Consider the following 22,055-nt stretch of genomic DNA (forward strand, 5'->3'; position numbering starts at 1 on the left):
CAGTGAGGTGGCGAATACATGGAATACAGCAAGAACCGCATAATACTAAGCATGCACACACAGCAAGGATTGAGGAGAATAGAGATACCACCATGGACTTCCATTTCCCAAAGGTACGGTCTAACCAGTCGTTAATGGGGCTGTTGATACCTGAGTCATCGTGCATGGATTCAGACAGCGTCCGGAGCCCCTCTAGCGCCTTAGTTACAGTCCCGTCCGGCGCTGTATTGTTAGGGATGAAAATACAACATGAGTCTTGGAACATTGAGCATACACCGCCTTTCTCTGCCAGCAGCATATCTAATGCCATTCTATTTTGGATCACCATCAGTGACGTAGGAGCCATTTGTTCAGCTAGTCCGGCAATTGCATCACGGGTTAGATTAGTCAAACGGAGAACATTATAGTGGATGTAGTTAATGCGGTCAACATTTTTGTTAGGAGTGATAGGGATCAGAGCACTTATTACAGGTATATGTTTTCAAAGCCTGCAGCTATTTGGTCAGCTAGTTTATATTCATTAGGGGAGCTACCTCACTACATCATTCTTTATAATCTTGGTTTAGCCTTCCCCCCCTTGTAGCCCACACCTTCCACCCTGCTTCTGAGTGAAAGCATTGTCTATTGTTAAAGAGTTACTTGTGATTAGCTATTTTTAGCAGAGTGCAGAGGCGAGGATGATAAGTAATGTATCTAAACTAGTACAGTCTGTGCTTTCCCAGGTTATTCAGATTTATCTGAGTACACAAATTCTACACAAGGGTCATGGTATTTTCTCTCACATTCCCTCCTTTTATCATGAATAACTAAAATGGTAACTGAAAACACGAAAATACATGATGAATTGCATTAAGATAGTAATATGAAATGAAAACATTAAACATATATGATATATATAATATTAAAACATTATAGCTGAAAACATTTAAAATACATGACAAATCACATTAAGAAAGTTTGTACAGAAGAACGAGGACAAGAGAGGTAAACACAAATGCTACAGCAAACGCTACTAGCAGTTTGCCGTACTGCATGATGCTTCTAGTTTGTTTTCCTGCGCGCAACTGAAAACTTTTATCCGGGTGGTCCTATTTTATACTGGTTTGGGAAAGGAAGTGAAACTTCTCTCTGGTGGATTCTCCCCACCCCTGGTTCCTCTTTTTATCTATTTTAGCATTTATTCTAAGCAACAAGTTTTAATACAATGTGATATATAATGTTTTTCAAAAACCACCTAGATGAGTCCACCTAAACAACCATGTTAGCCTGATTTAACTGTAAATACAGGCAAGACCTTGTAACCTTCTTTCCCTTATGTGTATCTCATCACAGTCACAGTTTATACAGTATATGAAAAATAAAAAATTATACGTGACCCTCTTTTCACGTAGCCTGGGCTCCTTGTGGGGCTGCCTCCTCTGCTTCAGGTCCTGTCCTGCTGCTGGAGCACTGTGTTAGGTGCCACCAGTTGAGTCCTTTTCCTTCAAGCTGCACAGCTGTTGCAGTTCTGGCCAGAACCTTGTGTGGGCCTGTCCAACGTGGCTCCGACCACTTCCTCTTTAACACCTTCAACCAAAGGTGTTCCGGGGGTCCAGGGTCAGGTCCTGGAACGTCCTCTGTGACAGGGGTGACAGGTTTGTCACCTGTATAGGAGAGAGCTGACACAAGAGCATTAACCTTCAAATAGTATGGTCTGTAACCGAGGTCAGGAAGGGGAGAGGGGTTTTGGGATGGCCCTGGGAAAGGTCGGCCACACGTAAACTCAAATGGTGTGAACCCTGTGATTGTGGATGATACACAGTGCCAAATTTGTGTTGTAGTCCCAGAGCCTTTTCGACAGATTGCAGGTCTTTATTTTTGAAATGTGAACCATTATCTGACCTGATCAATTTAGGAAACCCATGTTTCGGAATGTACTCATTCACCAGACATTTAATGACTGATTTTGCGTCCTCTTTTCCCGTAGGGTAGGCCTCCACCCAACGTGAAAATGCGTCCACAATTACTAGGAGGAATCTTTTCCCCCCAGCCCTTACTCCCATATCTGTGAAATCCATAAAGATTTCCTGTCCCGGGGCAGTGGGAGAAGGATGTTTTCCTGCCCTAGGAGTGATGGTAGGTCTGATGTTACATGTACTACATACGTCACACTTAGTCAAGAAGTCAGTTATAGTAGCATGTTTCCGGGGAATCCACCAGTGGCGGAGATCTCGTAACATCTGTTTGTGGCTTTTATGGTCAAGTCCATGAGTCTGAGTCAATATTGAGGACATCCAACAGGGGGGCATAACTATTTGATCTCCGTTATACCATATACCATCAAACTGTTCTATAGCTCCCTTATCTTCCCAGATGGTTCGTTCTGCTGCTGTGGCAGATTCCTGAGCTTGTATGATGGAGAAATCAGTTATCTCAGAACCGAGATCTGCTGTGGTCATGACCATCATAGTAGGTAAATACCCTGCCGCCTTTTTAGCAGCTGCATCCGCTGCTTCGTTTCCTATACTCTCTAAATCAGTGCCTTGACTGTGTCCTTTCACTTTGATCACAGCTACTGTAAAGAAGATTTCATATCCTTTCATGTATTATCCACCTCAGTTTATGTTGCTTGAATATCTATGCCTTGGTTTATATCATTACCTATCTTTTTGCTAAGTCCCGCCTACGGCGCATTTCTATTGGCTGAGTAGCCTGTCAATCAATCCTCCGTAGCAGAGGTAAATCGTCTCCTTTTTCTGTTGCTCCAGAGAGTTGCGTGTCAAGTGAGCTGTTACAGTAGTTGAGCTACGTAATTAGTACGGCACAGTTTGGACATTTTGGACAGTGAGAGCCTGTGTGCGTCCATTGAGAAGTAAGTTTCCTTTCTCTGTTTGGGTATATGTCTTAAGTTGCCAAATAAGGGATGCATAATTGTTAGCCATGCTCGTTAGCAGAGTTAGCTCTGTATCGACGGTGTTTATGTTTCATGCAATGTGTAGCGATGCTGTATGTACTGTTATGGAGTGAAATGGTGATGTTTAGAAGCCTAATATAGCCATGTGTTCATAAGAGATAGTGCATATTATTGAATGTTATTTTATTAGCTATAAAGTTGTTTATCCTGTTAATTGATAGCACTTTGTAAGAGTATTAAGGATTACAGTTTATTATTATTATATATATGTTAGTAATGTTAGTTATATGGTGAAATTATATACATAATTCTGTATTCTGTGGAGTAGTGCTGCAGTGTTGTGTGTAATGCTTCACATATAATTGATATTCATTTAAGTCTTTATTTCTTTGGTTACAGAACCACACACACACCCAAAAGGACACTATACTTCCTGTCTGAAGTGTATAAATGCACAGTGCGTGAAGTTTATAATAAAGTCCACTGAAGACAAATCCATCTCAAGAGCATTTTTACTGATGTCCCACGGTGATTACCCTATCCTCCCAGCAAAGTAATAGTCAAGAGCAGATCGCCTTGTCCGATTTAACAGCTACCCTCTGTGGTAACTGGATTGCCTCCAACAACTCTTTCATCAACTCCTCATGAGCCATAGGTTTATTCTGACTAGTCTTAAAACCCGCTTGCACCCAGCCAGACATATCTCTGTGAATTGCATTGCACACATACGCAGAGTCTGTGAAAATATTCACTGCCTTCCCTTCCGCTAACCGCAGAGCACAAACTACAGCCGTAAGTTCTGCTGCCTGAGCAGATTGTTTCCCATCAAGAGGACCGTGACCGAGAGTACATGGTTCCTCTTTTGCTGTATTCATAGACACCACAGCATAACCTGCTTTTAACCCTTCGGTGGGATGACGGAAACAGCAACCATCTGTAAATAAGCTAAGGTCAGTTTCCGTTAAAGGGGAGTTTTCTAAGTCCAGCCTTAGTTTTACAAAGGGCAGCGATTTTTCTGCACAGAAGTGCTTCTCGCCATCAGTCATATTGTCAGCCATATTACAGCCCTCATGTACAAAGGAGATGTGTGGTTTCGAGAGTACTTGTAAGATCTTGGTCTGTCTGAGGGGGGTGAGAGTATTGAGTCACGATGAGCTGGAGACATTGCGGTGCCCTTTGGTGACACCATTCTACCTAGGAACGAAACTTGTGTGCGGCAACACTGAAGTTTTTCCTTTGAGACTTTGTAACCAGTTATGTAACCTCAATAACAATGCATGAGTTAGTGACAGGCATACCTCAGCCGAGGGTGTGGCCACTAACAAGTCATCTACATATTGTACAATACAACACCCCTCAGGGAGTTCAAGGCCGGCTAAGTGAGTTCTCAAGGTTTCGTTAAAAATAGAGGGGGAGAGTATAAACCCCTGTGGTAACACATTATATGTCAGCCTTTGGCCTTCATATGTAAATGAGAAAATGTCCTGTAAATGATCTGCTAAGGGCAGGCAAAAGAAGGCGTTAGCCAAATCTATACATGTGAAAGATGTATGAGGTGGGGTGAGCTTTGAGAGAGCAGAGTGGGGGTTCGGTACTGGTGTAACAGGAGTTAAAACCAGCTCATTGATGGCTCTTAAATCATGAGCCATTCTGTATGAGCCGGAGGGTTTGATTACTGGCAAAATGGGAGTGTTCCACTGAGAGTAAGATTTTCTTAATACTCCCGCCTTTATCAGTCCTTCAATCGTAGGGGAGATACCCTGGGCTGCTTCCACTTTATGCTTATACTGAGGTCTCCAGATAGGGCAGTAAGTATTCATCTCGAAAGTTACCGGTTCCATGCTGCACCTGCCAACATCAAAGGGGCCCGTAGACCACAGTGAGGAAGGGAGAGTTGCCAAAATGGAAGTGGCTCCTTCACCATCTAACATCTCCCTACCGTGGTGGCGTGTTAGTAACTCATGTTTGCAAATACCTGACACTGCATTGTAAAAGGAGAGTCTATATATGTTAGAGGATGGTGAGATTGAAACCCCCAAAAGGGAAGTGGGAACCCAGTCTGTCAGAGCGACTGCTGCTTTAACCATGGGGCCTAAGTCTTTAGCCTGATGTTTTGGAGCTATGGCTAGGGACACATGGGGAACAGCTTCTTCTGACATGCGATACCATTGTTCTTGTGCTGGGGTTAGTTTTACTGCGGCTGCTACTCCTGCTGGTGCTATATAAACATCTCTTACTCCTATCCCCCAGGTTGTATCTAACAGGTTCTGTTGGAACTCATCTTGATACATAAGATCATTATTTCTGTCATAATTCAGAGTGCAGTGGGGAGGATCGGGAACAGGGAGGTAAGGGTGTAGAGCCCTAATCCATGGTTGCCACATGTTGTAAAAGTCAATCAGAGGGTTTCTGTCAGCTAGCAGGGCCCAATATATGTCTGCACAGGGTGGTGGGGCATCAGGTGAGGTATCAGGACTCAACATGCACATGCGATCAGCACTGGAGGGGGAGGAGCACACCATTTCTTCTCCTCCGGGGAAACTCACTATCACAGCTTCTGGTGAACAATGTACAGAAGCCCCCAGTGCTGCCAAAACATCTCTTCCCAGGAGATCACGTGGACAATCAGGTGCATACAAAAAGGGGTGCTCCATCACCTGTCTCCCAAGCCGGACAGGAAGGGGAACAGTAAAAGGCAGTCTTTGTTCAGTGCCGGAAAATCCCAAAACGGAAACATAGTGAGAGGAAAGGGAACACATAGGTTCAGCTAAGGTGGAGTAACGTGCTCCCGTATCCACCATGAACCATCTTCGTTTTCCGTTCACTGTCAACTGGAGACAGGGCTCTGCCAGCCCCTGCCCCTCCATCTCCGTCGGGCACCCCTATGGGAACATTCCTGGTGTATATGGACCAGGTGAAGGTCCCTGCGCAGAGTACCCGCTGTATGCCTGCATTGGAGCTAGCTGTTGGTTTGGTGGAGTCTGTATTGTTGGCTGATATGACTGCTGTGGAGGCCCTCTCATCTGCTGTTGTTGTTTCTGAGGACAGTCACGTGCCCAGTGATCCGGGCTTTCGCAGATGAAACAACTCCCTCCTCTCGGTTGGGCATACCCCCTCCCCCTGCCTCCTCCTCCTCTCCCTCTGCCTCTATTCCGGCCTCCATGATAAGGGGGCTGCTGATATGGGGCAGCTTGGTAAGGAACATGATACTGGGGTTGATACATAGCCTGTGGCGGGCCTTGCAGTGGATAAGGATTCTGTGGCGGGGCTGGAGCTGGTGTTACAATTTGAGCCATCTGGGTATCTTTCTCTTTCCCTCCCTTTTTCTTATCTGTCGCACGAGTCCGTGCATCTGCCAACTGTAATTTAGTCAACTGAGCTACCATCTCTTTTAATGACTCATTTTCCTCTTCCTCCTCCATGGTTTCTGCATCCTGATGATGGCAGAAATGTGTTTCCCATCTTGATGATTTTGCCCCTGCCATATCTGGATTCTCTTGCATCTTTCTCTTAACTCCTTCCGGAGCATGTTTTAACAGAGCTATTCTGAACAGAGGCTGCTGTGATTCTTTATCTGGGTTCACCCCCGTAGCCCCCACCCACTCTGTCTTTGCTCTTTCTATGAACGTGCGTCCGCTCTCCCCGTTCTTAATCTTAAACACCAAGCTGTGGAGCTTGCCCGCTGGTATGGGATACTTTTGTCTAATAGCATTACCGAAGGAGGTAGCGTAGGGGTTAAGGGGGCTCCTATCTAACACCTGGACTGTTCCGGCCGCTGCTTCTAATTCTTTCAGTGCCCAGTCCGAAACCGAGAAACCCAAAATAGCCCTGAGATCGCCCATAGCTAAAGTCTTCCCTCGGGTCTTGTTATACAGGCTCGTGAGCCACACTCCGCCTCCCTCTTGAATTCCTGGGAGGAGCTGACTCAGTGCTTGAACGTCACCTAAGGTGAACGGCTGGTACTCGTCTCTACCGTTGCTTTTGGCCACAATGGGAAACATGCCAACGCACTGACTCCTCTGTTTGTCACCTTTGTCTTCGTACTTTCGATAAACTTTATGTGACCTAGTTTTGGGGGGTGTATATGGTCTCGCCTCTTCGTCCCCACCCTCCCGTCTCCTATGTATCCCTCCTTTGGAGTGCGTTCTCATGGTTCCCTCTATAGTGATAGGAATGTCTTCGTCTTCATCATCATCACCCTCCTCTACTGCTCTACTAGCCTCGTCATCAGCGTCCTCATCTACCTCTCCACTAGTGTGAACATCCTGATACTCTGCACGGGGTCTCTCTGTGTCTCTCTCAGTTCTCTGCATCCAATCACCTATGTTCGGACTCTCTGTGTGGGGTTTAGGGGTAGATTGAGCTCTCCTTCTTACGCCTCCATTACGCGAGTCTGGTGGTAACATGGCTTGTCCTAACCTGTATTGTTCAGCCTGATCTCTCAGTTCTTCCCTTAGCCTGTCTATTTCTCTGGCTACATCAGACATACTACCCGCCTCTGAGGCTGAACCTGCTCCTCGTTCTTTTTCTATTTCCTCTTCTAGTTCCAAAGTACCACCTAACACTTGAAACAATGGTGCCATAACTTTGTTTGTATAATCACTGTCCTGTGGGGTTGGTACCGGACTAGGGGTAGGAGGAGGATAAGGAGGGGGGTTGGGATGTGGGCCAGGTGGGTACTGCTGATGGAGGGACATGTAATGTGGCGGCTGGCTAGTATGTGGGTTTGGTGGTGGGGGTGCGCTAGGACTGGGTGAGGGTTTCACTAGTGGTTTTGCTTCAGCGGTTTTTGCGTGGGTGGCTTTCGTCTGGCTGCCTAAGGCTGATAGTGCAGCCATCTGTATCACATTATATTTTACCAATTTACTTGCCAACTCGTCTTCTTTCTTCCTCAATTTCCTCCTTACAAACATATGTCCCTTTTCTTTGTCTTGTCCTGCTTGCAGCAGCTTTCTATGAACCACCTGTATTAATGCTCTCATCACTGGCATGAATTTGGCTTCACTTCCCGTGGCTGGAAAATGCCCTTCCTTCACTGTCATGTTATACCACTCATCTAGGTCTTGAGTCTCTTTATTTCTAGTCTTGGGATCAAATGTACAGATTACATTGGTCCTGACTTTAGCCCATTGCTGTCCAAATGATAAACGGGGAGGCCCACAGCCACCCCGTTCCTCACAGTCTTTGTCAAATTCTCCGTCCATTCTGTCCAGTACTATTTCACACAGGTTTATTCAGTTTATGACAGTAACTAGATTCAGAGTAAATGGGTCGCTATGCCCCTCGCTGTGATCCTACCAACATAAGCTTCTACTGGACACTTTGATGTTCCAGCGATGTTGGCCCAGTATCAACAGTAAGTTTTAATTTTCCTCTGAATACTAGTTATTAATGTACACTCATACAGGCGCTCCAAGCGCTATTTTTACTAAACTCTAACGTCCCAGACGTTACTAAACTAGCGCTCCAAGCGCACTACTCATACAGGCGCTCCAAGCGCTATTTTTACTAAACTCTAACGTCCCAGACGTTACTAAAAACTAGCGCTCCAAGCGCACTACTCTAGCGCTCCAAGCGCAGCGTTCCAAACGCTTTTCTAATGTTCCAAATACTTCTCTAACGTCCCAGACGTTACTAAAAACTAGCGCTCCAAGCGCACTACTCTAGCGCTCCAAGCGCAGCGTTCCAAACGCTTTAACAGAAAGTCTTTACTTTTGCAACATTTATCACTACAAAGGAGATTCAGCACAACAAGAGAGATAATCTAGAGTAAGCCAATATGCAGAGTTCGATACAACAGGTTCTGCTTACCTTTAAGATTTCAGGGATCCCTTTCTCTCTCTCGCCGGTCTGTCCGTCCTTTGGACACGCTTCTCAATGCCGAAGATCACGTCGGGGTCACCAATTGAAGGAACTGGCCTTCTACCTCCAAGAGGTCAAGGCCCAGTTACGTGCTGGTTAATCTTGTGTGACAAAGAGAATTTCCAAACAGATGAGTTAAAGCATAATGATTCAATTTATTCCGAACAATCAATGTTGCATAAGTAAAAATAAAAGAGTTTACAGATATCTGGATCCAATCAACGTGTCCCTGACAACATACAGTGCATGGGTCAGTTCGTGAAGTCTGAACCCCGAGCTATCCCTGATCCAGCCTATTCATGGTTTACACAATAGTAATATTCATGAGATTATGGCATGTGATGTTTTTGCTGCATATCTTCTTCTTTGTTTCTCCTTCTGACGCCGGGGCCACACAGCGCGCATCATGCTCGCGTGACGGCAGCGTCACGTCGTGGCCGCGTCATGCCCACCTAGGGTGTTCACACTAGACGCGAGTTACCCACGTCTCGGGAGCGTCCCGGAGCTACCTGTCAGCTGTGTTTTTGCTGTTGCTGACAGCCCTTTCTTTCTACATAGAGTTTGCCTTTTAATGGCCATTTAACTTCATAATAAATGTGATTTATATTTATTTAAGACAAAAAAGGGTAAGAACTGTGTGGTAATTTGTAAATATTATTAAAAACAAGCAAATAAATTCATACATAAATATTAATATATAGCCCATATAAATCCCTCTTTTCTGTCAGTGAAGAGGGATTTATATATATACAATGAGGAGGGATTTCTATGGGCTATATATATATATATATATATATATATAAATCCCTCTTCATTGACAGTGAAGAGGGATTTCTGTGGGCTATATATTAATACAAAAAAATAAATAAATACATTAGTAGTAAGAGAGAGCCTACAGCAATCCCTCTTCACTTTGACTGGCACAGTTTTAAACAACATTTCCAGGGGGTTTCGGGTTCCTGTTCTACAGCATTCCAGGTTGCGGCTTTTATCGAAAACGACTTAATTTACATCTGGGGCGGGACAGCAATTTACATTATAAATGCTGATGTTCCGACATCTCAGGCAACTTGGAGCTTTTCACCACCTTGTTGCTGAACTGCGCCTTGATGGAGAAAAACACCTGAAGTATTTCAGAATGATAAATATAAGTAAAGTGTTTCTTTTTTATTATTATAAAACAAAGCAAAATAAACAGTTTCGTTATTTGTTAACCTTTAGAAAACGAAAATTATTATTAAATATCTTTAAAAAAATTAAATAACACCTCTAAAAGAAAGAACAATAAAGTTACGTGGTGTTTGTTGAGAGAGAGAGAGAGAGAGAGAGAGAGAGCGAGAGAGAGAGCGCATCGGAAAAATACTGCCAACTATCACCTGATGTTCTTATAACCTATTAACCCAGTCTATTATATGTATAGCATATGTAGGGTTTCTGCTATGACTACTACAGTGTTTACATAATTAAAAGCCTGTACTATATTAACTTGATGGAAACCTGCAAGCAGACAACTGCTTTATTTAGAGTATTTCAGAATAAAAGCATTGTGTTAATGAATGAATGATTCTGTGCACTAAAAACGCTAGAGGACTTTTATTTTGAAATCTAGATAGGAAGTGTAAAATATTGATGGTCAGTGACATATTCTACAGATGTCTAGACATGGAAACTGTAGTAATCTTGCTCATATACTGTCAATAGATCACCTTCACTGTCTGTTGCTGCTGGGAGACGCAGCCGAGAGGTAAGGCAAGCGTGAAAAATAGGCGAGCCTTCTATTCTATAAAATAGACGCACGTCTGACGTGCGTCTGACGTGCGTCTGACGTGCGTCTCATGCGGGCAGTGTGTCCACTCTAACCTGTTAACATGGACGCCGAAATAAAAAACAACACGCGACGTTGCCGTCACGCGAGCATGATGCGCGCTGTGTGGCCCGGGCTTGACTCCTTTCTCTCTTTGACCTTGCAAAAAGAACAGAACGTGCATCCTCCCTGTCCTCGCAAACACTTCATGCACAACAAATCCAACAATCAGGTTATTTCAGGTCATTGTAAGCACTTTTGTACATAATAAATCCAACAGCGTCCAGTCTATTTTTGTTCAATATTCTCCTTTGCCAGAGAGCAGAACACGGGTTCTTCCTTCCAGGTTACAACCGGAGCAGGACTTTGTTACTGCAATTTCATGTTCTTAAACGCACAGGTGATAAGAAAGTAGTAAAAAGGGGGAGTATAAGTTGCAACAAGCAGTGACAAGACTAAATGATTGGAAAACAAAATCACTTTGAGAACAGCAGGATTGTGTTTCTGTGTGACAAATGTTTAGTCACAAAAAAAAGGTTCAGATTAACATTTCAGTTTAAATTGTTTATTTATTGCAAGTCCATAATTCAGTCCCCTATAAACATCTACAGCAACATGCCTGGATGTTGTGACCAACTAATGTTGTTATGTGGCCTACAAAGCTCAGGTGTGTGTTCTTTTGTCTTCTGAAAAATGCCACATTTTAAAATAGCTGGTATTTTAATTTGACAGTCATTGGGAATACTATAAATGGCTAAACAGCATCACCTGCTGGCTGGTACAGGTATCAACAAATCCTCATTTAGATCAGTTTTTCTTAAATCCATCATCTATTGCAAACCTATGCTAGTTGGGGGAAAAAAGAAATACAAGGGAATAATGTTTCTCCAGTTTTACAATGCACATTTTATTTAAATTACTGACAATGTGAGTCTTTTTTTTTATTTTTCAGGCTCCTTCCTATAACTGTGTGCTTTTAGCATCATGTAATATACAGTAAAACATAGTATAGAAGAGTTGAAATGTGCATCTTGGCTCATGTCATCAAGTTAGTCTACTTTCTTATGGTAGTTTGCATTTGCTTTGAGTTCTCAGACTTCCATTTGGTTAGAACCAAAGTAAATGTTTAACTGATTTGTATACAGAGCAATTAAAATGACTCTGCTTTAAACAAACAGACTTTGCTCTTTGCAAGTTGTCAGTCAACTGGTAGTTACGTACAATTTTTTACAGTACACATTTTTCTGGAAAACTTTGAGTGACTTGCAGTAAACTCACAGCACTACTCCTTTAAATATGAAACATTGACTCTTGTGTAAGCAAATATTAACAAATGTGAAAAAGTATCATTCCATCTTTCCTGGTTAGTCAGATTTCACTTTTCTTTTCAAACACAATCTAAAGCATCTACAGCATGACCATACTAACCCAACAAAAAACAACAACACAAGTAGCGCAATTGTTAGTAAGAACAGTATGACATCCACAGAGTGGTAGGAATACCAGGGCAGTCTGTAGGACTCTGTCCTCAGGTGAGCTGCACCTTTGTGTCTCATGACAAACTCGATCCAGAAGACGGCGCGGTCCAGCGGCTTCATTGGCTGATCTCTGTGCAGACTGGAGAGTCTTTGCATGTTCATCCTGTAGGAGGGCTCGTTCAGGACTTCCTGTATGGCATTCTGAAATATGTTCCTGTCCAGTTCAGAAACATCTATGACCTTTGCGACGCCCTTTGCTCTCAGTCTGGAGAGGTTGTCGGCTTGATCGAACACAATGGGAATGCCTACAATCGGAACTCCGTGATATATGGCCTCATATATCCCATTTGTTCCTCCGTGACTTATAAACAGTTTCATCTTGGGATGTCCTAAAAGATCATTCTGTGGCATCCAGTCTACTATTAAAGTGTTGTTGCCCAGAGTGGCTGGTCTGTCACCTTTATATCTCCAGATGACTTTCTGGGGTAATTTAGCAAAAGCTACAGCGATCTCGTCAGCGAGGTCACGTGGAAGCTCTCCAATCAAAGTCCCCAGAGACATCATGATGACCCCGTGCTCTCCAGAACTATGCACAAAATCCTCCAGGTGTTCAGGAAGGGGTTTTGCAGGTTTACACTGGAACCCTCCCATGTGGATGATATTCGGCATGATGGGCCGAGGAAACTCAAACACAAAGTCCACTCTCATCAGCCACAGGTCTGCAGCTTGAAACAGGGAGAAGTAATCGACATCCGGGCCAAAGTAGCGACTGGTCAACGGAGAATAGTTTGGCCCAACTACCTGCTTGTACAGATGCATCCTCATGGTGTAAAAAACAACATTTTGAACCCTCTCAAAGAAGGTCATTTGATCTGTTAGTTCTGAAGGTGGAAGCGGGACGTAGGAAAGCGGAGAGGGTGCAACAGCAAAATGGGCTTCGCCGTGAACAGTCCATCGAGCGTTAAACACTAACGGCAATCCAAGATAGTGAGCCAGCATCACCCCTCCTCCGTTAGCAGGGTCCGTCAAAACCACATCGTACTTGGCGTCTTGAAAGGATTTCATTAAGTCTTTATTTTCAAATAAGAACGTGACCACTTCACAGATTTTCTTGTGCAATTCAAAGAACTTGTCTTTCAACTCCATGTCTAAAGCAAAACGGGCCCACGCTGACTTGCTGCTTCGTTTAATTTTAATGACTTCAGAGACGAAGAGACGAAAGAAATCCTCATTTCCACCACCGCCAATATCCACTGTGAAAGTGTCGTAATGTGGAGACGTTTTGCTGATGTACCAGCTGTCTGCAGCCCGAATGACAGTCACAGTGTGTCCCCTTGAGTGTAGCTCCTCAACAAGTACCCTCATGTTCACCCAGTGGCTGCCGTCATGTGGAAACACCAGGACTTTCCCACCGTGGGCAGCTGGAATAATGACAGCCAAAAGACAGATGATGGAAGACAACAACATCTTCAAATCGGTGCAGTCTGAAATACAAGTAGAACAGGAAAAAAAAAAAAGCAGAAGCTGTCACTTAAGTATTCCAGGAAATGTGTGCTCAAAAGGCAGATGATATGCCCACAACAGAGAGCTACAATGATGTTCCTTTCAATTGTCTCTCTATTTGTGTGGAAAGATTCCCTCTGGCAGCCCTCACGTGGTTGGAACACATGCCGCCTCTCTCAGGAAATTAGAGTGCAGTTCGGTGCCAAGAACTCCGCATGCATTTTGTGTTGAACCCCAATCGCCCTGAGCTGAAGTGTTTTTACAGCCGGAACTGTGTTCATTCTGCATGAAAGAAATATTTAAGAGCTTCCATCTAAAACAAAAAGACATAATCCCTGTGGAACAAATCCCATGCACCTACTTTCCTATTGATCAAATGTCTAATCTGTCAACAATGGACTTGATTCAATAACATTACCTGGCACTAAAGCTAGAAACAAATGTCTTTTCCGCTCAGTGCTGAACAGCTGCCCACAACCCTCTCCGCAAAGATCAGTTACTCTTTTGTCATGAACCGAAAACAAAACCTTTAAATGTCAAGATTACGGTGAAAACTTTCCAGGCACTCATGTAAACAAAAGCTCCTCACCAGATAGTCAAGACCCAAACAACACAAGGCAGATCGCTGAAGCGCTTTCAGTCAAACCAGTGTGGCTATAAAACATTTCCTGTTTTTTTTTGTCACACCCAGTTGTTGTTGTTGCAAGACTCTTACTTAGAAGAAGCTTAGTCCTCATGGTGCAATAAGCCAGAGCTGCAGTGTTTTATTAACAGGAAATTGTTACTATTTAATGGATATACGTGTGGTCTCCTTTACATTTTTACCTTTCACACAGTCAGTGCACCATATTGTTTTAAAATGCAGTGGGACCTTGTGTATTAGAACTAATGATATATTAAAATACAAAGACAAAGAAATATCTATAAAACCATGTTTCTGTTTATTTATGCAGCAAGATTTTGTGTTCTTAAAAGGGATGCTCTAAAGTAATAGGGGGCAATAATTCACCTCTACTACTGGGTCCATACAATCTAAATTTACAGTCATCAATTATATCAGCCGATTAAACTGTTGTCAGGCTACTAAATAGGCATTATCAGTCGCTATAAGCCCCATAGATGTGGGTCAATAGGGGCCTACTACACCCACTAATAGGTATTCACATGGTAGATCACCGACAGCGACCTCTGGCTACCCTAGTAATTATGACAGGAGCAGAAGTGGAAGTCAGGTGCTATATCGGGGATGATGGATGGGATACAAAACACAGTTTTCACCCGGGAGACTGGAGTTTGCATCCCATGTGAAACCAACAATGTGTAGTTGTCTTTGTGTTTGTGGTTATTTTAAACCAAAACATTATGTTTTTCCCTAAACTTAACCAACAGTTTTTTTTTTTGTCTAAACCTAAATAAGTTGTTGTTTTATTGCCTAAACCTAAAGAAGATGTAGTTTTGTTGACTAAACCTAAAAAAAAGTAGTTTTATTTGTGTTCATTCCGTTTTACGTGTCGCTTTGAAGTTTCACCTTCACTTTTACAACGTAGTAGGCCTCCTAATGACCCACATCTATGGTGATTATAATGACTGATAATGCCTATTTAATGGCCTGATAAATTATGTAAAAAAAGTACAAGTGGTATTACAAGACAGGATGGGCCAGGGCTATCTGGTTAGCATGCTCATTACAGTAGATATCTCTGCAACACAATACATCTATGATGTCTTTGAGATAACGTCAACACTGTAATTTCTTCACATTCTGTTGATAATGTTAGTTTATTTTTTTAATGTTTTGAACCGATCTTACGCATTGCACCTTTAAATTACAGTGGATTTTAATTTTGCACCACAAAGAATATGGTCCACTAACAACATTTATTTGACATTTGCGATGACACATTAAGTGTGACATTTGTGCAAAAACAAGACACCTCACGAAGCAGTGAGTGTTGTTGAATAATGAGGAATCTAAATCACAAAAATATACTGCATGCATTATATATACAGTATATAAAACTCCCTCAGCAGTTGGAACACATTTCTTTTTTTACATACATCTTCTGATGTATGTAATCCTCAAATGATGATTTAGTAAAATTATAAAGTCTTTCAAAAGCTATGAAACAGGCCGAAGATATTTACTTTTCAGTTTTTTCAGTATAGCAGTTTTATTCCATATAACAAAACATTTAAAAATCGTATGACATGAAGCGAGGAACAAATCAATAAATAGCAAACTTACATTAAAATCTTCTCTAACAACTTCTGCTTCATACTGTTGAGGCAGGACTGTGCACGGCTGAAAAAACACTTCTTGATTTTTTTTATCTTTCTGCCTTGCTCCTGACAACATTTCTGCTGTACTAAAAAACATTACTGTCTCTTAAAGGGACTTTCACTCATTATAGTGCAATGAAGCAAAACTCCAAAGTAATCTACAGGAAAGTGCTTCTTTACCATGGTAACACTGACATAAGACATTATATTAGAATTGAAGTAATCTGAAACTACAAGACAACAATAACAAGCTGTAAAACTAATAAAAATTAATAGAACTCACTCAGTTGAATCTTTGTTCCAAGGTCTACGTTGACTTTATATTGAGCTTTGGATCTGTAATAAAAGGCAGGCACTGATCACGCCTGTATAATCATAGTACCCGCACAGACCTGTGCACACCCTCTAGGGAAATATGTTCATTGTAGAAAGTCATACATATTATTATCAAAACAGGTATAACAGACTGCAGTACCTATATTATCCAGCCATAAAAGTAGTATGTATTGCATTATTTACAGCTCACATTTGCTAATCCAATATTCTCAAATGTTTCCTTTGCAAATGTTCCACGAAAAGTACAAACCGCAAAATTGGGCATAAACAAAGGCTGTGGCTCAGCGTGGCAGGAGCACATTCAAAATCTGAATGCTTGTCACACAACACAAAGCAGCAGCACATGAAACTGATTGCAGTGACCTCATTTAGTAAACATAAATCATCAGTTGTGTCAAAAGACAGATGAGCCACCTGCTGGTTGGAGGAGTAAATCTGAAAAATGGCTCACAACACACAGAACAAAACTGAAGTCATGAATTATTCATAAAACATACTGTATTTCAGGTCTGATTGATTTAGGATGAATCAGAGCTGGGAAATTAAAGCCTGTCAAATCTCTTTAGTGACTGTTTTTTCATAGAGCTACATTTAGGTAAATACGGACAGCTTAGATTAGCTGTTTAAACTGGGTTTTTTCGTTGTTCCCATGAGCCCCTGCTATCTCGCGATTGCACTTGAACAAAGGTCAAATACAAATCTAAATATCCCCACTGGGACCAATTACATACAACTGCATTTACATTAATTCTTAGTATTTTACCTGTAGTGTTGGTTATGAAAATAGTCACAACATCCATTTAGTTCATAGAAATACTTTGCTAAAATATGATCACACAAATTAAAAAAACATACAGAATAATACCATTGTTTGATAACTGTCAAAATATATGGAAATATGGCATACAGTCAAACAAATCTTATATCAATCTCTTATATGAATCCTAAAATCATTTTTTTTTATAATTGTACAAAATGTATATCTCTTGAATGATGGTCGTGTCTAGAAGGTAACCCTCAAATTGTAGGTCAATGTCTAACCTTAACCATTCAAGATCAATGCCTAACCTTAACCATTCAAGGTCAATGTCTAACCTTAACCATTCAAAGTCAATGCCTTACCGTAACCGTTCAAGGTCAATGCCTAACCTTAACCATTCAAGGTCAATGCTTAACCTTAACCATTCGAAGTCAATGCCTAACCTTAACCGTTCAAGGGCAATGCCTAACCTTAACCATTCAAAGTCAATGCCTAACCTTAACCATCTTCGTGAGAGTTATGCAATTTGCGTGTTACCTTCTCGACACGACCTTGAATGATTAGTCCCGTTTGACTTTACGTTTACACATTATAGTGTATAAACACCTTATGGAAATGAAAATAGTTAAAAGCACGAGCAGCACAGCTCCAGTCAGGAACAAAAACACATCAACAGAGTGGTAGGTATACCAGGGCAGTCTGTAGGCCTCAGCTTTCAGGTGAGCTGCACCTTTGTGTCTGATAACAAAGTCTATCCAGAAGAGGGCGGTATCCAGCGGCTTCATTGGCTGATCTCTGTGCAGCCTGGAGAGTCTCTGCATGTTCATCCTATAGGAGGGCTCATTCAGGACTTCCTGTATGGCATTCAGGAAGTTGTCGTCTTTGTCCACTGTTTGAATGGTTAGCAGCTTAGCTCCTCCTCTCTCTTTCAGACGCAGCAGGTTGTCGTATTGGTCGAAAAACAAGGGCAGACCCACAACTGGCACTCCGTGGTAGATTGCTTCTTGGACGCCGTTTGTTCCTCCATGAGCCACAAACAGTTTCATCTTTGGATGTCCTAGGAGGTCATTCTGTGGCATCCAGTCTACTATTAAAGTGTTGTTGCCCAGAGTGACTGGTCTGTCACCTTTATATCTCCAGATGACTTTCTGGGGTAGTTTTGCAAAAGATGCAGCGATCTCATCAGCTAGGTCGGCAGGAAGTTCATTCACAAAAGTCCCCAGAGACATCATGATGACCCCGTGCTCTCCAGAACTCTGCACAAACTCCTCCAGGTGTTCAGGAAGAGGTTTCGCAGGTTTACACTGGAACCCTCCCATATAAACAACATTAGGCATAGTGGGCCGAGGGAACTCAAACACAAAGTCTACTCTCATCAGCCAAATGTCGGCATTAAGCCTTAACTGGTTAAAGTCATTATCGGGCCCAAGATATTTGTCACATATTTTCTGGTATACTACCTTGATCACCAGCCGATTTTGAGCTTGGGTTATTAGATGCAAAATTACGTTTTTAACTCTCTGAAAAAAGGACATCTTATCAGTGTGTCCAGATCCTGTTATAGGAATATATGATACAGGGGAAGGAGCAATAGCAAGATGAGCCTCTTCACCTATTAGCCACCGAACATTATAAACCAAAGGAAGGTTCAAATATTTGGCCAAAATGACTCCACCGCCCCAGCAGGGGTCGGTGAGTACCATGTCAAACTTGCTGTCCTTCATGTTTCTCATCAACTCTTGGTCATCTAGCATTGCTGATACAAATTCACCCAGGGCTGCGTGAGCATCGATAAATACGCCCATCATTCCTACGGCCATGTTGAGAAAGATAGTCAAGGGAAGAGACCTCCTTTCAAATTCGATGGACTTAGATATGACTTCTGTAATAAACTTCTGATCTATGCTCCTCTCCACTTGAACTGTGTAGGTATTGTAATAAGAGGATTTCTCCTTGATGTACCAGGATTTGCTGGAACGAACAATAGTTATATTGTGTCCTTTCGAGTGCAAAGCTTGAAGTAGAATATCCATGTTTACCCAGTGGCTGCCCTCAGCGGGGAAGACCAGGATGTTGCCACCTTGGCAGGCTCTGGGAATGAGGACGAGCAGCAGCAAAGCACTGCAGCAATACATCAGCCTCATCTAGAAGGAAAACAATGGACAATCAATTGACCATGGTGAAAACATCTCATTAAAGTGGAAATGTACTGTTAAATTCAAACTAACTTTAAAAAACAAAAAGAAGTTCTTAACACTTGTGATGCTGTCCATGCTGCAGGAAACAGGATTCTCTTAAGAGGACAACTACTATTTCTTATTTTCATGATAATTGATACTGTATACCTCCGTCATTTTCCACTGCAACATCAATTTTTTTCTTTTTTTTTTAAAACCAGCTCAAAGTTTACAATTTGCGAACGGAAAAATGTGAAAATGTGAAGTAAAAATAAATGTGTGTTCTGAGTTTGTCGCACCACAGAAAAATGGGTTATTAACCACCCAACTAAATTTGAAAACTTAAAGAAATCGGCAAGTAAAAAAAAAAAATACACAGTTTTGTCGGCATTGAAACACTGGGGGCGTGTCCGCTGAAACTATGCCAATCGCAGGTAAGGGTTGATTATATATGTACAGTATATACGACACTTCTTGTTGGCCATCTTACTGCTGCGCGTTACTTTTGCAGAATGTTAACTTGCTAACTTGGAGGGAATTTGGATGGATTTTTTTGACGGCTCACCCTCCCACCAATGCAGAGGCCCACCGGGATTTGACATTTATCCAAAAAAGTACTGTAGCAAATTAAGTATATGAACACATTTTTTTATTATTTATAATTTGGATAGACTCATAGTACTTTTCTCAATTCAGTCCTGAAGGGTTGAAATGATAATATAATACATTTTATTTATGGCACCTTTCGAGACACCCAAGGACACCTTACAGACAAGGTGGAAAGTTTACAGTGGAAAAAAACAAAAAAAATTAATTTAAAATAAATAGAGATAAATTGGTACATTCATAATAAACACATTACGAAGTACGGTGAAAGGCTAGATTAAAAAGATGTTTTCAATTCTGATTTAAACGACGCAACAGATGAGCACTGGCGCAGACCCTGACGGAGAGGGTAATGGTATATGGTAAATGGACTTGCATTTATATAGCGCTTTTCTAGTCTTCCGACCACTCAAAGCGCTTTACACTACATGTCAGTATTCACCCATTCACACACACATTCATACACTGATGGCAGAGGCTGCTAAGGTGCCAACTTTGCCCATCGAGATCTAATCTAAATACTCATTCACACACCGATGGCTATGCCTTCGGGAGCAATTTGGGGTTAAGTGTCTTGCTCAAGGACACATCGACATGTGAGCTCGATCGAACCACCGACCTTCCGATTGGTGGACGACCTGCTCTACCCTCTGAGCCACAGCCGCCCCTAATGATGGGTGAGACCTTGAGAACTTGGCTTTATGGATGTGAAATTTCCCCAATAAATGTAATAAATTGACAATCTGCTGAATTTTTTTTTTTCTTTTCATAGTATAATTGTCAGGAGAGGGGTTATGCAGAGGCATTAGTTATTACGTCATCAAGCCATGATTTAAGCCTCGCCCAAAAAAATTCTAAACACAAAAATGATGAAAATTGTTTAATGGTCTAACTCCAGTCAGTTACATTGGGTCTGATGCAGATGTTCCTTCACACGCGCACACACACACACACACACACACACACATACATTAGATGGATATAATAGCTTAAAACAAACTACTACACTGCAAACTTCTGAGCACTACTCTTCACTTTTCCACCAATCTCGGATCAGCTTTACTGAGATCACTTCTCCACTGACTGAGCAGCAAAGTTAGCATGTAAGTACCGTTAACACAGGGGTCATTAAACTCGCATATTTACTGTCAAACATTGTCAACACGGAGCGTTTGTACTTACTGTGGTATGTATCGTTCATCCACACAGGAAAAGTCACTGTTTTCGGGAACTGCTTTGTCCAGCGCCAGAAACACCAAAACGGAAAAGGGGTGAGTGAAACTATAACTGTCATCAGTATTCACTTCCTTCTTAGTGTGGTTGGAGGTTTGCACAATAGATGGATGTATAAAGAGCACTCATAGCCCGATGTGTGAGTGCAAACACCGTGATAAGGAAGTTAATGATTGATCATGGGATCATTACATTATGAGGCTATTTCAGTCAATGCCATGTGTTTATCATTCATGTATCAGCAGGCACATTTTATAAAACATACAGTAAGTCAAATTGAACTTTGTTTCATGCATGCAATATTGAAAAAGGCAGCTTGTCATATTGATGCAACAAGATTGTTTTTTACACACATGTAGCCTCTGGAACTTTGTCACTCACTGGATGGGAAAAGTTATTTCAGGAGCAAAGTGTCCTGGAATGATCTTTTATTTTTAAGGTAGTCTGAAGAATCCTTCATGGTTTTTAAGACTATGTAATTATAGGCCTACTGCATAGAAAATTCATAATTATGTTAAAGCGTTAGATGATCATAAGATGACAAGGAGATACCGCTTTTTCTTAAGATTGAAAATATATTGTGTGGCATGACTCAGTGTGTTTTGGACTATCATAGCTCCACACATTAAAGATGAAATTAACTAAATAAATAAATAATAAAAAAAAGAATCAAACAGAAATGCAAAGGTCAGATTTTCTGTTGCAACATGTTTTACAAGCCGAAAAATAAAAAAAGGGAAAAATAAGATTATAATCAGAATGAAATATTCAGAGGTGATGGTGCAAATTGCTTTTTCAACACAAGCTGGATCTTGATTCTTTTTCATTTTTTTTCATTTCCCATCCTATACAGCATCTCTGGGTCCCCCAATAGGCTGTCGCCATGGTAGCACACACACTCACACATACAGAGAGACCAACACTGGAGAGGCTGAGAGGGACTGAGAGAGGTACAAAATGTAACATCACATCACAAGCACAATCTCAGGGGCAGAGCTGCACTTGCCATTCTCCTGATGCTGCTGTGGAAAGGCAGAGAGGTGGTTGCATGGAGGAGGCAAGGCGACTACCCCTGTCTGTGATTAGTGACCACGAGAATGCTATAGGAGAGAAGGGGAGGAGT

At 41.9% G+C, this 22,055-nt stretch overlaps 3 long non-coding RNA genes and 2 pseudogenes across 3 annotated transcripts in view; 2 read left to right on the forward strand and 3 right to left on the reverse strand.

Annotated features, from left to right (window-relative positions):
- Positions 1-1,084: 1,084 nt before the first annotated feature.
- LOC141753013 (uncharacterized) lies at positions 1,085-9,123 on the reverse strand. The gene is made up of 3 exons (XR_012590372.1): positions 8,958-9,123; positions 8,705-8,856; positions 1,085-1,658 (listed from the first exon to the last, which is right to left on the reverse strand). It is a non-coding gene; the product is annotated as an uncharacterized LOC141753013 (long non-coding RNA).
- LOC141753017 (uncharacterized) overlaps positions 2,837-22,055 on the forward strand; it is a 602,052-nt gene continuing 582,833 nt past the window's right edge. Inside the window, exons 1-3 of the long non-coding RNA XR_012590374.1 lie at positions 2,837-2,851; positions 3,293-4,013; positions 4,274-8,514. This is a non-coding gene — a long non-coding RNA (uncharacterized LOC141753017). The remainder of the gene's footprint in view (positions 2,852-3,292; positions 4,014-4,273; positions 8,515-22,055) is intronic.
- On the reverse strand, positions 11,291-14,249 carry LOC141752885 (UDP-glucuronosyltransferase 2A1 pseudogene; annotated as a pseudogene).
- Positions 16,956-21,089, reverse strand: LOC141752876 (UDP-glucuronosyltransferase 2C1 pseudogene; annotated as a pseudogene).
- Positions 19,058-22,045, forward strand: LOC141753030 (uncharacterized). Its single transcript, XR_012590377.1, has 3 exons — positions 19,058-20,802; positions 20,909-20,970; positions 21,786-22,045. It is a non-coding gene; the product is annotated as an uncharacterized LOC141753030 (long non-coding RNA).

The sequence above is a fragment of the Sebastes fasciatus genome, chromosome 2 (genome assembly GCF_043250625.1).
Source record: "Sebastes fasciatus isolate fSebFas1 chromosome 2, fSebFas1.pri, whole genome shotgun sequence".
Taxonomy (NCBI): Eukaryota; Metazoa; Chordata; class Actinopteri; order Perciformes; family Sebastidae; genus Sebastes; species Sebastes fasciatus.